At 46.9% G+C, this 13,580-nt stretch overlaps 1 long non-coding RNA gene across 1 annotated transcript; it reads left to right on the forward strand.

The window, feature by feature from the left end:
* The first annotated feature begins 79 nt into the window (after window positions 1-79).
* Window positions 80-9,761, forward strand: LOC144173741 (uncharacterized). The gene is made up of 3 exons (XR_013323379.1): window positions 80-172; window positions 2,610-2,712; window positions 8,281-9,761. It is a non-coding gene; the product is annotated as an uncharacterized LOC144173741 (long non-coding RNA).
* The last annotated feature ends 3,819 nt before the right edge of the window (window positions 9,762-13,580 follow it).

Here is a 13,580-nt window from a genome sequence, read left to right on the forward strand (position 1 = left end):
TTTTAGTAGATTTAATTTTGCGCAAGGCAAAAGCAACACTGGTCAAGCCACGTCAAGCCGAAGCCACTTGCCTTTTGTGTACGAGCTTCAAAGCGCAAGCCAGCATCGATTTCTTGTAGATAACGAAACCTGCTGCTTTCTCCTCTGCATCTTTTTGCGTCATAAACGAAAGGTAAGATATTTTTTAAGGGCTGGTGTCAAGAGGGGCGGGTAATTATATACCTGTCCGTGTACTGCAAACGCCGTGCGCTCTCCGTATGTTGGACATAACTGGCTAGGCACATTCTGAATGACAATGTAACTAAAGCACTCAAGGAATCATTTTTTATTCGCAAACATGGGCTAAATTTAAATACGCTGTTCTAGAGCCCCCAAATACACTTTCCTTGAGGCTGTCAGCGGTACGTTCACGTAGCCGCGTCGACGACCGCGTTCGCATTGAAGTCGGCGCTAGCTACGACGTGATGTGCGCGGTGGCTACGCTTCTACATTAACTCAAGGTTACCAGAAAGGTTGTAGCGCTTTTTAGAGTGTAAGCTCTTTAAGGGCGTGCGTTATAAATTGGTGTTGAGGTAAACTGTAGTCACGGGGTGACGAAACGTGGAAGAAGCCGTACGATGCGTTCATTCCTGTTAGTATGCTACGACTGTGCTCCACTGTGCGGTTCAATCCTGCGAACGCGGCGAAGTAATCGCATTTTGCCGACATGTGCTTGAAGGGCGTAGTAATATATTTACCGTTCTTGCTGTAAACGCTTGTATACATACGAATCCGCTGATAGACGACGCCAAAGCGCGTCGGTGAGGACGCTTCCTTGACACTCAGCGAGGACATTCAGTGGCCATAGAACAACTTTGCGCGATGCAGCTTCGTATGCAGGGTTTTTAAATGCGCGATGGATGTTCGTTCTGCAGCACACAGTGACAGTAGTGTTGAAATGTTCCCCACTGGCTCTGCCGAAGTGGGGTAGCTGGTGTTAGACCATATTGAAATATAGGAGGAATTAGCATGACTAATCAGGCTTTGTTTGCACGAAGTTACCTCCCTTCACAAGTTGCCAGCCACATCTTGTCTATGTATCATGTACAGTGAAATCTCGTTGATACGTTTTTCAGGGGAACCGGGAAATAAAAAGCATTCTGTGAAAATCGTATTATCCAAACAGTTTCTTAAAAAAAAGAGAAACATCTGCATTCTCCGTCAGCAACTCAATTTTATTGAGCAACAGCGGAGTAGCTGGTAAATTTGTGCTGCACTTTCTTTTCGAAGTCTTGGAGAAAATTCTCCGGAAATGTAAAAATAAAAAAAAAAAGCTGCTGGTATTTTTCACTTGCGCGGATGCTGTTCTGTATGACACTTCACGTTGTGCCTTGAATTGGTGAAGCCAGCCACCAGACGCTTTGGAGTCCTCAATGCCCAAGGAGAGCGCAGTGTTGTCAACTTTTTCGCGTAGTACTGACCTATCGGCGTTCATCCTGCCGCTCTAACTTCCTCCCACCATGTAAGCAGGATGTCTTCCATTTGGTCATGCTTCGCACCTTGGGCTTGTTTCGCATCAGGGCCGGAAACTTGCACATTCTTTTGAAGTTCCTCTTGCTGACCGGCAATAGTGTTGAGCGTTGACACTGGCAAACCGAGCTTGTGTGCCAAATCCACGCATTTCCTCTTCGGGTTTTCTTCCAATTTCTGTACAATTTCCACTTTTTCTTTTTATACTGAGTGCCTTACGTTTCCTCGACACTGCCACAAGCCTGGCAGCACACCCCGGACAGCAACAAGGCAGCCTAAGGAGAACAAGACTAGTCAGATAGAACAAGAACAAAAATAGCCTCATAAGCAACACCACCGAACACAGGAACAGCGCAGAAAGAGAACAAAGAACGGAGCGGGAAGCACAGAGCATGGCGAGAAGTTGGGGAGGGAAGTCGCCGCCTGCCAAGAGCATTGGAACCTTCTTCCTCGATTATGATCCAACTGAGAAACTCTGTGATTATGATATGTTTCACTAGATGGCACAGTGCCTCGCCTCACATATCATCCTCATTGAACAGAGCGCCCACGCCCGGCAGCAGTGTTCTTGTCGCAGAACCGGCGCTGCCATGCAGGTCATGTGTTGTTGACATGGGGTTTGAGCTAGTATACCGGAGCATAAATGTAAGGTTTCTAAAAATGGTCAAGGTTCAATTTCGTGGTCGTATTATCCAATTTCTGGCAAAAATTTGATCCTATAAAATGCACGAAAATGCATTATTTCTAAGGGATTTTGGCTTGGAATGAAAAGAAAAATGTATTATGCAGAATTGTATCAATGAAATCCCACTGTATAAGGCCTTCCTTCATAATAGTTAAGTTTGCATAATCCATCTAGAAGCGCTACGTCCCATCTTTTTCTCTGACCAACACGACTGGAGACACCCACAGACTGGAAGATGGTTTGACTGTATCCTTACTGAGCCTTTTTTTTTAACTTTTGGATGACGAGTCGTTCAGCAAGTGATACGCAATAGGGCCACTTGTACACTGGTGAAGCATCGTTGGTGTTGATATGATGGGTGACTGCAGAAGTTTGGGTTGGTGGATGGTTGACTAAGTCGAAGATGTCCTTGCAGGAATCCAGAAGACGAGGGAGATCGGCGGTATGATCCACTGGGAGGTCTGAAGCAGCCACTGCCTTGATTGATGGTGCTTGATGGGACGCCTGCACTGCAGGAGGTAAATCTGCAGGGGTGCTAGCATTCATGCCAGAAAGGGCACAGCATTGCAAGCGAAATCCCCTTGGGAAGGACTTGACGTGTGAAACTGAAGTTGAAAAACTGAAAGGGAAGGCAGGTTTGGTTCTCTACCACAGTAATGATGATGTGTGGCAGAGCGATGTTTCACAGAAGCAGCGCGTCTGTAATAGGGAAGACCATATAATAACTTGCAAAAGAAAAGCGAACACTGACCAAAAATAAAAATATATTGACGTTTCGGAACCACATACGGGTTCCTTGTTCACTACGTAAGACAAGCCATCGTCGTCAATTATATAGGCAGCACATGACGTAGAGAGCATGCGTAGACGGGAGGCAAAGTCCCATCCGTCCGGTTCATTGTGGCTGGCGTTGATTGGATAAAAAGTGACTCTAGCAGACGCCGAGATGATGTGTTGTTTTCCTCAGCTAAAATTGCGGTGTTCTCCCAGTCAATCTTGTGGGAATGTTTGTGCGCATGCTCCGCAATGGCAATGGCATTCGTCATGTGATTATGATTTCTAACATCACGTTGGTGGTCTTTCAGTCGTCGCGGAGCTTGCTGGTCGGTACATGGGCAATGCGCATGCCCTATTTTGAAAAGACGCGCGACAATGCTTCGCTTATTCCTGGGATGTAGGGGATGGCTGCGCGTGCTCGTAATGTCCTGTTGTTGGCCATTCTTGGCTGTAGTATCTTATTCTTGGTTTGGCAAATAAGTCACTTAGGGTAGCCATTGGCGATTAGTTCGAGGCGAATCGTTCCTAATTCACGTTTCAGTGCACTGTCATCTGAGCAGATGCCTACGGCGCGCTTTATCAAGGACGACACAACGGATGTCTTGTGGCCGAGAGGGTGGCAAGATTCAAAACTGGAGTAACGACCCGTGTGTGTGCGCTTCCTGTACACTGAAAAGTAGAGAGCGCCCGCATCGCGGCGAACAAGAACATCCAAAAAAGGGAAGCATGTTGCCGTGCTCGAACTCCACGGTGAACTGCATATGCACATTCTGGGCGTTGAGGCTGTCCAGAAGACATGGGACATCTTGCTTGTTTAAAATACAAAAACAGTCATCGACATAGCGGCAAAAAAACCTCGGTGCCGGTGTGAAGGTTGCCACTACCTTCCCCTCTAAAGCCTCCATAACTAGATTGGCCGTAGTAACTGATATTGATGCACCCATTGCCGTGCCATGGGTCTGCTGATAGAGGCTTCCCCCGTAAGAAAAATAGGTGTTGCTCAGACAAAACATAAGCAACTCACAGAGCTCGGGGACGTGAAAGGGAGTGCGATCGGGAAGACTAATGTCCGCGTTTAGTGCTTCTTTGCACGTGGCTACTGCCAGATCCACTGGGACACTAGTGAAAACAGACTTGACGTCGAACGAAACCATGACGTCGTCTTCAGTTAGAGTTACGTCCTTCAGCTTCGAAACAAAAGAGGACGAGTTTCCGACGTGCGTGGGCGTCTTACCGGCTAGAGGGCTCAACACTTGGTGAAGGTAGCCTGATAGTCGGTAGAGCGGTGACCTCAATAAGTCGACGATAGGCCGAAGAGGAACGCCAGGATTGTGGATTTTAGGCAGACCGTAGATTGCCGGGGCTGAACCGTTCATGCACAGTAACCTGTAGTAGAGGCCCTTGTGGTGCAGAGGGACTAGCTTGAAAAGCCTGGTTAGCAGTTCTTGAAGCTTGGACTGTAACCTGCTAGTTGGGTCACGGGCTAGAGGAGCGTATGTCTGCTGGTCTTCGAGAAGGGCCAACATCTTCTTGTGGTAGTCATTGCTATCTAGCAAGACCGTGGCATTGCCTTTGTCAGCAGGAAGGATTGCGATAATGCTGTTATTCCGCAGGCTCCTGATGGCTTGCCTCTCCGCTACCGATAAATGCAGTCTTGCACAATGTCTTAGCAAACCAGAGAGCACACCAATAGCACGGGCGCACGCTTCTTGCCGTACTTCAGAGGGAAGCTGGCCGACCCCGCGTTCGACCGCACAAATCACCTTTCCTGGCTCCGGGGGTGCTTCCGTGTTAAAATTCAAACCAAGGGACAAAACCTTAGCCTCCTCTTCGTTCGGTGTGTACGGAGATAGGTTGATGACCTCTTGGGTGCATTGTGGCACGTCCGGCTGGAGTGCTTGCAGTTTCCTCTCTTGCGACGTTCTATGACGGCCTTCTCCCATGCTAGCGGTGAAGTGTGCGTGCAGCTGCACATCTGGGAAGTCCTCAGGAATAAGATACTCAAGTTGCCGGCGTGCAAAGAAGGTTTGCTTCTCCAAAGCTCGTAGCTTCTGGCGGCACTCAAGGATACGTGCTTGTAGTAGCTTCCGCTCGGCTTGTCGAACAATCTGGTGAGAAATAACTGTGAGAAACAGGTGGGCTTGATCACAGGGGCATGTATGTTACAGAATTTGATAGCAAATTGACATAATCTGTGGAACGACAACGGTGCTTTTGAGCATTTTTGGCACAAGGAAATTCAAAAGAGAGAAGTCCCGCAGGACAGTCAATGAGAGCGGTTCGAGAAAAAATCGACGCCGAGGATAATGTCATTGGGGCATTTTTCAAGGACGGTGAAGAGAACGACACTATCGTGGTCGGCAATCCATATTCAGGCGGTACGCATTCCGGCAATTGAAGGTGTGCTCTCATTGGCAACTCGAACAAATGTTTGCATGGGTGGCGTCAGAACTTTGCGGAGATGCCAGCGGAGGGTTAACCTCATTACAGAGATGTGAGCATTTGTGTCAGCGAGAGCCTGGGCTGCAACACCATCAACAGTAATGTCTAGTAAATTGGGCTTAGACTCCTTGGTTAATAGAAGATCTGTCGTCCAGGTCACAGGTGCAGTATTACCTCCTTGAGCTGCATTGATTAGTCGTCTGATGAGGCGAAGGCTTAGCCTGGCAATGTCGAAAGCTGTAGCGGGCCACATGCCCACCGTGACAGCAGTGGAAGCATATTGGCTTGTTTTCAGGAGTACTCCACTCTTCGGAATTTTGTGTCTGAAAATGGCGTGGGGCCAGTTAAGACACGAGGAACAGTGAAAGCGTTTTTCGGGTGAGCTACAGAGCAAATGCGTGGAATGGTGTGTCTTGCGAGCTCTTGCTGTATATCGCATGGATTAGGGAGATGGAAGGTGACGTTCATTCACGGGTCAGGGCTAGTAGGGCAGCCGTAGCCGTAGCCTCCAGCTCACGGCGTACTATTTTAATTAAGTCGTCGAACAAAGAAGGGCACATTCCAGTGGAGTGGTATACTCGTAATAGGATGTGGGAGCCGTGTTAGGCAGTCGAGTGAACTGTGGGGCAATACAGTGAGCTTTTTACTTGTTTCTTTATTTCTTTATTTGGTACCCACAGCGCCTTTTGGCATTACAGTGTGGGGGAATGCCAAAAGGAAATGCATCAACTAGTTACGTTGATAACCAAAGAAACATTTTCCAGAGGCTGCGAGGCCCTTTTCAAAATGTTTAAACGGTCTGCACTCTGTAATGATGCCGTCTGTGCTGGTGCAGTCCTTATAAACAAGCAGGTACCAGGTTATCTCACCGCTTGAAACCTGTACGAGGTATCTCACCGCTTAAAAGAAGTGGGGAGCAGATATAACATCAAAGTGGTGTTTTCAGCCAAAATTAAGTTAAAGTGCATCTGTCCCGCCATCGAAAAGAATAGTAGTAATAAGGGCCGACCAAACAGCTGTGGTGTGAAACGTGAGAAACAGCTTGTTCCTTGTAGATTAAATGTGGTTTATTGCATTCCTTTCAATTGTGGTCGCTCTGATGTTGGCCAGTTCACTGAGTGCCTTCTGGCCCTCTTCCCACCCATTGCAAAGATTGTGGTTGTACGCTTTTCCTTCATGATACAACGGTAGTGTTCTCGCACGATGAACAAAAGGTAAGGGAAGTATAGTGGAAGCACATAAAATTCGAAAAATGTCTGACTCGTGTGTTAGCGCTCGTCTTTAGCACTTTTAGATGCAGAATTGGCGTATCTTGAAGAGAGCAGTACTTGAGAGCTGTACAGTTGCTTATAGTGGGTTCATGTGTCATGTTTTTATCTTTTTTTATACCTTCGATGGCTTTATATTTGTCTCTTCAATAAAAATTCAGTTTTGGTTCAGTGGTTGTCCAGTGTTATCCTCCTTTTTGTCCCGTTATTTGTGCGCTGCGAAGGTGAATCTGCACCAACTAGCCCGGTTTTCTACGCTACTGCAGTCGGCAACCACTATCAATGATGTTACGTGGCGCGGAGAAATTACAGGTTGTTTACAAAAAAGTCCACAGCATTGGCTCAATGGTAAAGCGGTGCCAGAGTAGCGAACTGATCAACTTTGGCAACGTCATTTTTCGCTCGGGAGTCATTTAATTTGCATTCGTTCTCGTCGTCCAATGAGGATTACTGCACGACAACACCTACACGGCACGTCCAAAGCATCAAACAGATGGTTATTTCAGATACTTGGCTCCTAACTTATGGTAATATTAAGGCGAAGCAGCAAGTACAAGGCGTGCAAGGCAGCAGCCTGACTTCTTCTGGCCATCGTTGTTGGTCTAAAGGAGCAACTAAGTATACTTGTGCATGAAGGATATGCTAACCAGGCATTGGCGATTTACAAAGTGACACTGTGTTTATTCAAAGAGGTTGTTCTTTAGCGCGTGTTGTTATAAGGTCTTTCCCACTTCTCTTGTTTTTAATAAAGTGCTGTTTTGCCGCTTTGCGCTGAAATCAGTTTTCAACTCTTGAGGATTTGTGCCTAGTCAAGTAATGGCTCCAACTTGTGCCTGAGCAGCAGCCGCAGTTCCTAAAGCATTGTGCAGCTGAGCCCAAGGACTTTTTTCTTTTTTTTTTTTTTAGTGAAGGCAAAAAGAACTAAATCGAAAATGCCCGTGTGTGGAGATTTCAGTGCGAGGTAAGATACCCAAATGTCAGGATTAACGTGTATCGAACCTAGCACTGTGTCACGCTTCATAGCCCAAGAGTGGCCTCGGCAACTACAACCCCCGAAATAGAATCTTTTTCCACTTTGTTTTTGCAGCAGTGGTGCGATGAGTTGGGCTCAGCCTAGTGCCCCCTCATATAATTCCTGACTGATAAACCGACCCAGTTGTCCTGTATGGCCATTGCGTGACAGCTGTTCTGTCAGATACACTGTAAGCACCTGCTTAGCTATTGGGAAAGGCAGTGCAGTTTGTTAACGAGATCAGAGATCAAAGCAGTCTAGCTCAGAACTTTAATCCTACTAGTGTAAGCCATTACTTGGCCTTGTACAAATTCTCAAAAGAGTCAAAAATACCGTTTGGTGTGAAGGGACTAAAGCAGGTTTTAGACACAAGACTGCATGAGCAAAGGATCTCTGGTGTCACGTAGAAAAAAAATTCAGAATAAGCAGTTAGAATAGTTCAAAAGCAGGCTAAACTAACTTTTGTGTACATATTAATGTAGCCATATATGGGACAAAATACACCATCAATTGTGAATTTAGATTCACTTGACGTTTGCGGTGTGGTTGTAAAAGGAAGCGTTTATTTGTTTCTTTTGGTGTTGCAGGTTCTGACTGAGAAATTGTGGAAAGTTTTGAGCCAAGATGTTCCTGGCCTAAACCGTGATGGGCACGTAAAATGTTGTATGTATATTTGAGGTTATAAAGCATTTAATAAAGAATTTTCGAGCTTTTTGACTTGGTTTCTGCTGTTTCATATGCCCATACATTGCAACATGTAATCTACATTCAAATCTGTAGTTTTATTAAAAAATTGTTTTCAGCAGACAGATTTACTATTCACTACGTCACTTTTTCATGATCAGTTCATTAGCATGTGTTGTGGGTTTTTTTTTTTAACAATTGATGCAGAACTAGCACACGTACTAGGTAAATATTTATAAGGCTTAATGTTACGTTTCAGTTTTTCAGTCAATTTGAGAACCTGTATTTGCTGTAAACTTAAGTGCTTTTGTGATCACATGCCTTGAAGCATGCTCCAGCGTAAGAAAACTGGATACCAAAGCCCTTTGTAGCTTGTTTTGGTCAGTGTGTGTGGACAAACGTAAGTCATCAGTGGAGGCTTCATAGTCCAACTCGCAAAATAAATGTGGGTGCTAGCACCATTGGGGCTTGCAAGCAAAAAAGAAAAAGACCCGTGAACGCACGATCGCCACACGATCGCGAAGAGGAGCCGGTGCAAAGGTAGTCCTGCGTGTCAGAGGCGAAGATCAGAGCAGGAGTATTTGACAGTTCTAATTCTGCCTGGGCAAAACTTTAGTGCCAACTGCCGTTTCGTCTGTGCGGAGCGCTAGATACGATAAAGAAAAAAAACAAAACAAGCAACCCGGTTGTTTGTGCGATCACATAAGAAGCAGCAGGGCACAAAGTGCAACCATCGTGGCAAGGTTGAAAGCAATCGTCAGAAAATCTGAGTACCAACATGTTCAAGGTGGGCTACACGTGATTATACTTATCGCGTATTCCCAGCGTGACTTAGGCCCAACTTTATGGGGCATTAGCCTAAATTTCTATTTGTCACACTCCAGGAATTCATTAATAATAAAGGTTGACTTTCACAGCGGCGGCCGATCACAGGATGAACTGTGGATGCACGCTTGCGTAGCAACCGTTCACGCGACAATTTTCGAACGCTACACTGTGATTGCAAAACAGCACGGATGACAAAGTATTAAGGTAATATTACCTAGAACACTGTTGCAGCGTAAAACTTAATCAAACGACCCGGTTGAAGCACTTCGAAATGCACAGCGGCGGTCATCACAAGGGGACGCGAAATCCAACACAGGCGCAGTTGAAGCACTTTTAACTTCGTTAAAATATCCAGATCTAGGAGTGTGGTTGAATCACAGCGCAGCCGTCCCAGAAGGCGAAATCCAACGCGCAACTGAAACACTTGCCGGTTGGCGCAAGCGAAAAGGGTGCACGCTTCGGTATTCACTGCCGGGCGGCCGCCGGGCCAAGAGCGGGGAGTGTGTGCGCCGGCAGAACAGCCCCGCAACCCTTCGCCTTTCCCTCTCGCACTCCTCCTTTTCTCCCTTTCGTGGGTGATGCATCGCCGAAACCGGAATACGCGGCGGCGCGAACGTGTGCGCGCAAGAGAGGGAGTGGGATCGGAGAGCTCATGGTCTGATCGTCTGGGTGACATCGGCGGAATATTGTAGCCACTGTAGCGGAAGGGCAGGTGCGGGAGACCATACCTCCCGTTCGCGATCACGACTGGATGGCGTGATTCGTGAACACTGTCGAGCTTTGTGCTCGCATGCTTTGGGAGGTACCAATAAACGGCTGTGCTTTGGCACTACTTTCTGCTGTGTTCAAGTATCGGTGAACTTCGCCGGACTGCCGTGGATGCGGGGACCGCGTGGTTGATGCTCCAGGAGCTCGCGGGGGGGAAGGGGGGGGGGGGGGCTACGCCGGAGAATAAGCTAGGTCGCCCCGAAGACCCCCACAGTTCCACGCCTTAGAAGTAAAAAACTATAAAACTATAAAACGCAAGTATAATTAAAGGCACGAGAGGAGTCAACGAAGTTGATATTGGTAATAATTAAAATCAACCCATACTTTTATCGTGAACAGTAAAACCAAGTTAGGAGTAGCACTTTTTCGTAGGGAGAACTATAGCAGGACTTTTGCTGCCTGAAGGAACGCGTTCGCTGGTGATCAGACAATTGTGCATGCGAGCTGGAGGGAACCTTAGTGCACAAGCGTTATACAAGGGATGCTCATCTTAGCAACTCGTAATGCTACAAATGAAGGAAATAAACCGAAAAGTACATGTCGGGGTAGGCATTTGAGAAGTGTTTATATATATATATATAGGTCAAAACTTGGGTGCAGACACTTAGAGAACACTGAACAAGGGTTTTATTGTTCCCAACAGTTTCGAAAGGAGAACCTTTCTTCAGGGGTTATTTTAGAATGGACAGAAAAACGCTTATACACACTTTGCCTCCGAGGGCTTCCTTTTCTGCTCACCCTCGTCAATGAGGGTTCTCGGGGAGAGTAAAAGAGGGGGAGAGTAAGAATAACATGTCGTAACTATACTACAGACGGTGGGAAAAAGCAAGAAAAGAGGAAGGGAAATAGGAAAGTTGTAAATGGGAAGGAGGCACAGTTGCGGCATTGATAGACAGAAAACAGACGCATAAAGTTCAACCAATGTGTGTCTACAGAGAAAACGGCGTGCTGCGTCTGCGTGCGGAAAGAGAGAGAGAGATACATAAAATTTGGAGAGTCGAAGCTCGAAAGCCTGAACAATAAGACTGTGGATGGCAGAGAAGCATGCCAACCTCTGCCTACTGGTGATCAATGGTAAAAACGAACGAAAAAGAGGCATTTGTTAGTGGCGGTGTGAGACCGTCGTTAGACAGAGACAAGAACCACATGGCCGCAGGTGCCCGAAGGAAGCTGATCGGGAAACGAAACATTCGTGGACAGCCTTGAAAAAAAGGATCAGTGAGTCCCCAATGCGCGGAGGCTTGTACGGGTCCGTCTGAGTGAAATGGTCCGGAAAGTTTGCGTAGAAAACGATTTACGCCTTTGAAAGAACCACAGGCGGAGAAGGATTTATCACCTCACCGCCGCCGGAGGGGCAGTCGCCACGCCACGCCAACCGTCCCGCACCGCCACGGTTGGCGGTGCGGGACGGTTGGCGGTGCGACCCCCTCGTCTCACAGATGCCGGCACAACGCGGTTCCCCTCAGGGGCGAAGGATGTGCTGTGCGAACTTAAAAGAGACAAAAAAGGGGAAAAAAAAACTATGGGATGATTATTCGTTTCGCCCTCCCTCAAAACATCTCAGGGTGGTTACGTCAGTTTCGAAAGCAACTCAATCTCCCTTTGGTCTCATTTATTCCTTCGGCAAACGTCCGAAATTTATGTATAAAGAAGGATTCTCTTTGTTCCCGCTCGTATGTGCTGCGGAAGCCGGACTGAATTAAGACGGCCTGTATTTTTGCAAACGAGTGACCCGGGAGTCGGAGATGCCTGGACAGCGGAAGGTCGGGGAGGCCCTTCACGTGTGACTTGTGATTATTAAACCTTTTGCGGAAAGATGTTTTTGTTTGGCCAATATATTCCTCCTCACAGACAAGGCAGCGGAGTTTGTAGATTACATTAGGGGTGTCACAGTTGAGGTTGTCTTTGATTTCATATTTGAAGGTTGACCTGGTGGCCTTGGCAACGTTAGTGGTCTCCATGTGGGGACAAAGTTTACAGCGCGGTTTGCCGCATGGCCGGCAGCCTAGAGTTCGCTCAGGTACTTCTGTTGTTGCCCTGACCAAAAGGTCCTTCAAGTTTCTGGCCCGTCTGTACACAGCACGGGGGGACCGCTGAAAAACAGCCGACAAGCGCTCACTCTGCCTTATGATATTAAAATGTCGTCTCAGGATGTTGTTTACTTCGGAAGTTTTGGACGAGTACGTAAGGACTAAGTTAGTCTCATGGTGGGTTTCTTTTAGGGTTTCAGTCAGAATGCCTTCTCTTTGTAAATTGCGTGCTCGGCTAACCGCATCGTCAATAATTTCTTCTGGATATTTTTGACCAATCAGGGCGGTCTTTAGTTCCTTAGCATGTTTTTCGAAATCGTCCCGTCCAGAGCATATCCTGCGGTACCGGTGTGCTTGTGAGTAGGGTATACTTGTTTTACAATGGCGGGGATGGCTGCTGTAGAATTGAAGATATCGTTGGCGGTCAGTGGGTTTCCTGTACAATGTTGTTGAGACTCTCCCTTGGTCCAATATGAGCGTGACATCCAAAAAATTTATGGTTTCAGTTGATATCTGATAGGTCAGTTTGATTGATGGATGCAGAGAGTTGATTTCTGAGATAAATTCCCTGAGGCTTGCCTCATCATTATTCCAAATGAAGAAGATGTCTTGAGGAATCGTTTATAAATGATAGGTTTTGGACAGCATTTTGCAATTAACTCTGTTTCTAATGACGCCATAAAGATATTGGCGTAGGTGCCATTTTGGTACCCATGGCTGTGCCGTTAATTTGGAGGTAGTGGCTATTGTCGAATTCAAAGTAATTGTACTCAAGGACGAGGTGGAGGAGGGTTTTCAGTGTTCCAGGGGTTACGTACAAGCAGAAATCAGTGTCACCGTAGCATGAGACTGCGGCAAGGATGCCATCAGAGTGAGGAATGTTAGTGTACAGGGACGTAAAATTCATGGTGACGAGAAAACTGCCGGTTGGGACCTCGAGGCCTGAAACCTCGCGGAGAAAGTGACCTGTATCCTTTACGTATGAGGGGAAAGTCTGCGGGATGTCTTTAATTAGGTGGTCAATGAAACTGGATATTTTTTCCGTTGCCGTTCCATTGCTGGATACAATTGGGTGACCAGGATTGTTTTCTTTGTGTATTTTAGGTAGGAGATAGAAACGTCCTGGCTTAGAATTTTGGGGTAGCATCGCTTTATACATCGGATCGGTTATTTTCCCATCACGCTGCAAGGACTTTAGTGCATCCACAATTTCAGCTTCAAATCGCAATGTTGGGTCGTCTGTGAGCTTGCGGTAGAGAGAGAGATTAAACTTTATTGTTAGAAAAAGGGTTGCGATGGAGCTATTTCCGCTCAGTCGGAGTGGGTCCTTATTCACAGGTTCCCATATGCTTCCCGAGCCTCCTGGCCCCTGTTGATCAGCCGAAGTTGGTCTTCCAGGGTGGGGCTGGTCAGCAAGATCTCCCATCGCTCATCCTCTATGCTGACGGAGTCAACAAGAATTGGGGGGGGGGGACTTGAGTTTTGTGCATTCTCCGATGGTGTGTTTCAGGGTGCCTGGTTTTGAGCATAGGGGACATTCTTTTGCGTATCTAATTGGGAACATGCGGTTCAGGAGT

Source organism: Haemaphysalis longicornis, unplaced genomic scaffold (assembly GCF_048455015.1).
Source record: "Haemaphysalis longicornis isolate Haplotype H1 unplaced genomic scaffold, Haemaphysalis longicornis Haplotype H1 scaffold_3, whole genome shotgun sequence".
In the NCBI taxonomy this organism is placed as follows: domain Eukaryota; kingdom Metazoa; phylum Arthropoda; class Arachnida; order Ixodida; family Ixodidae; genus Haemaphysalis; species Haemaphysalis longicornis.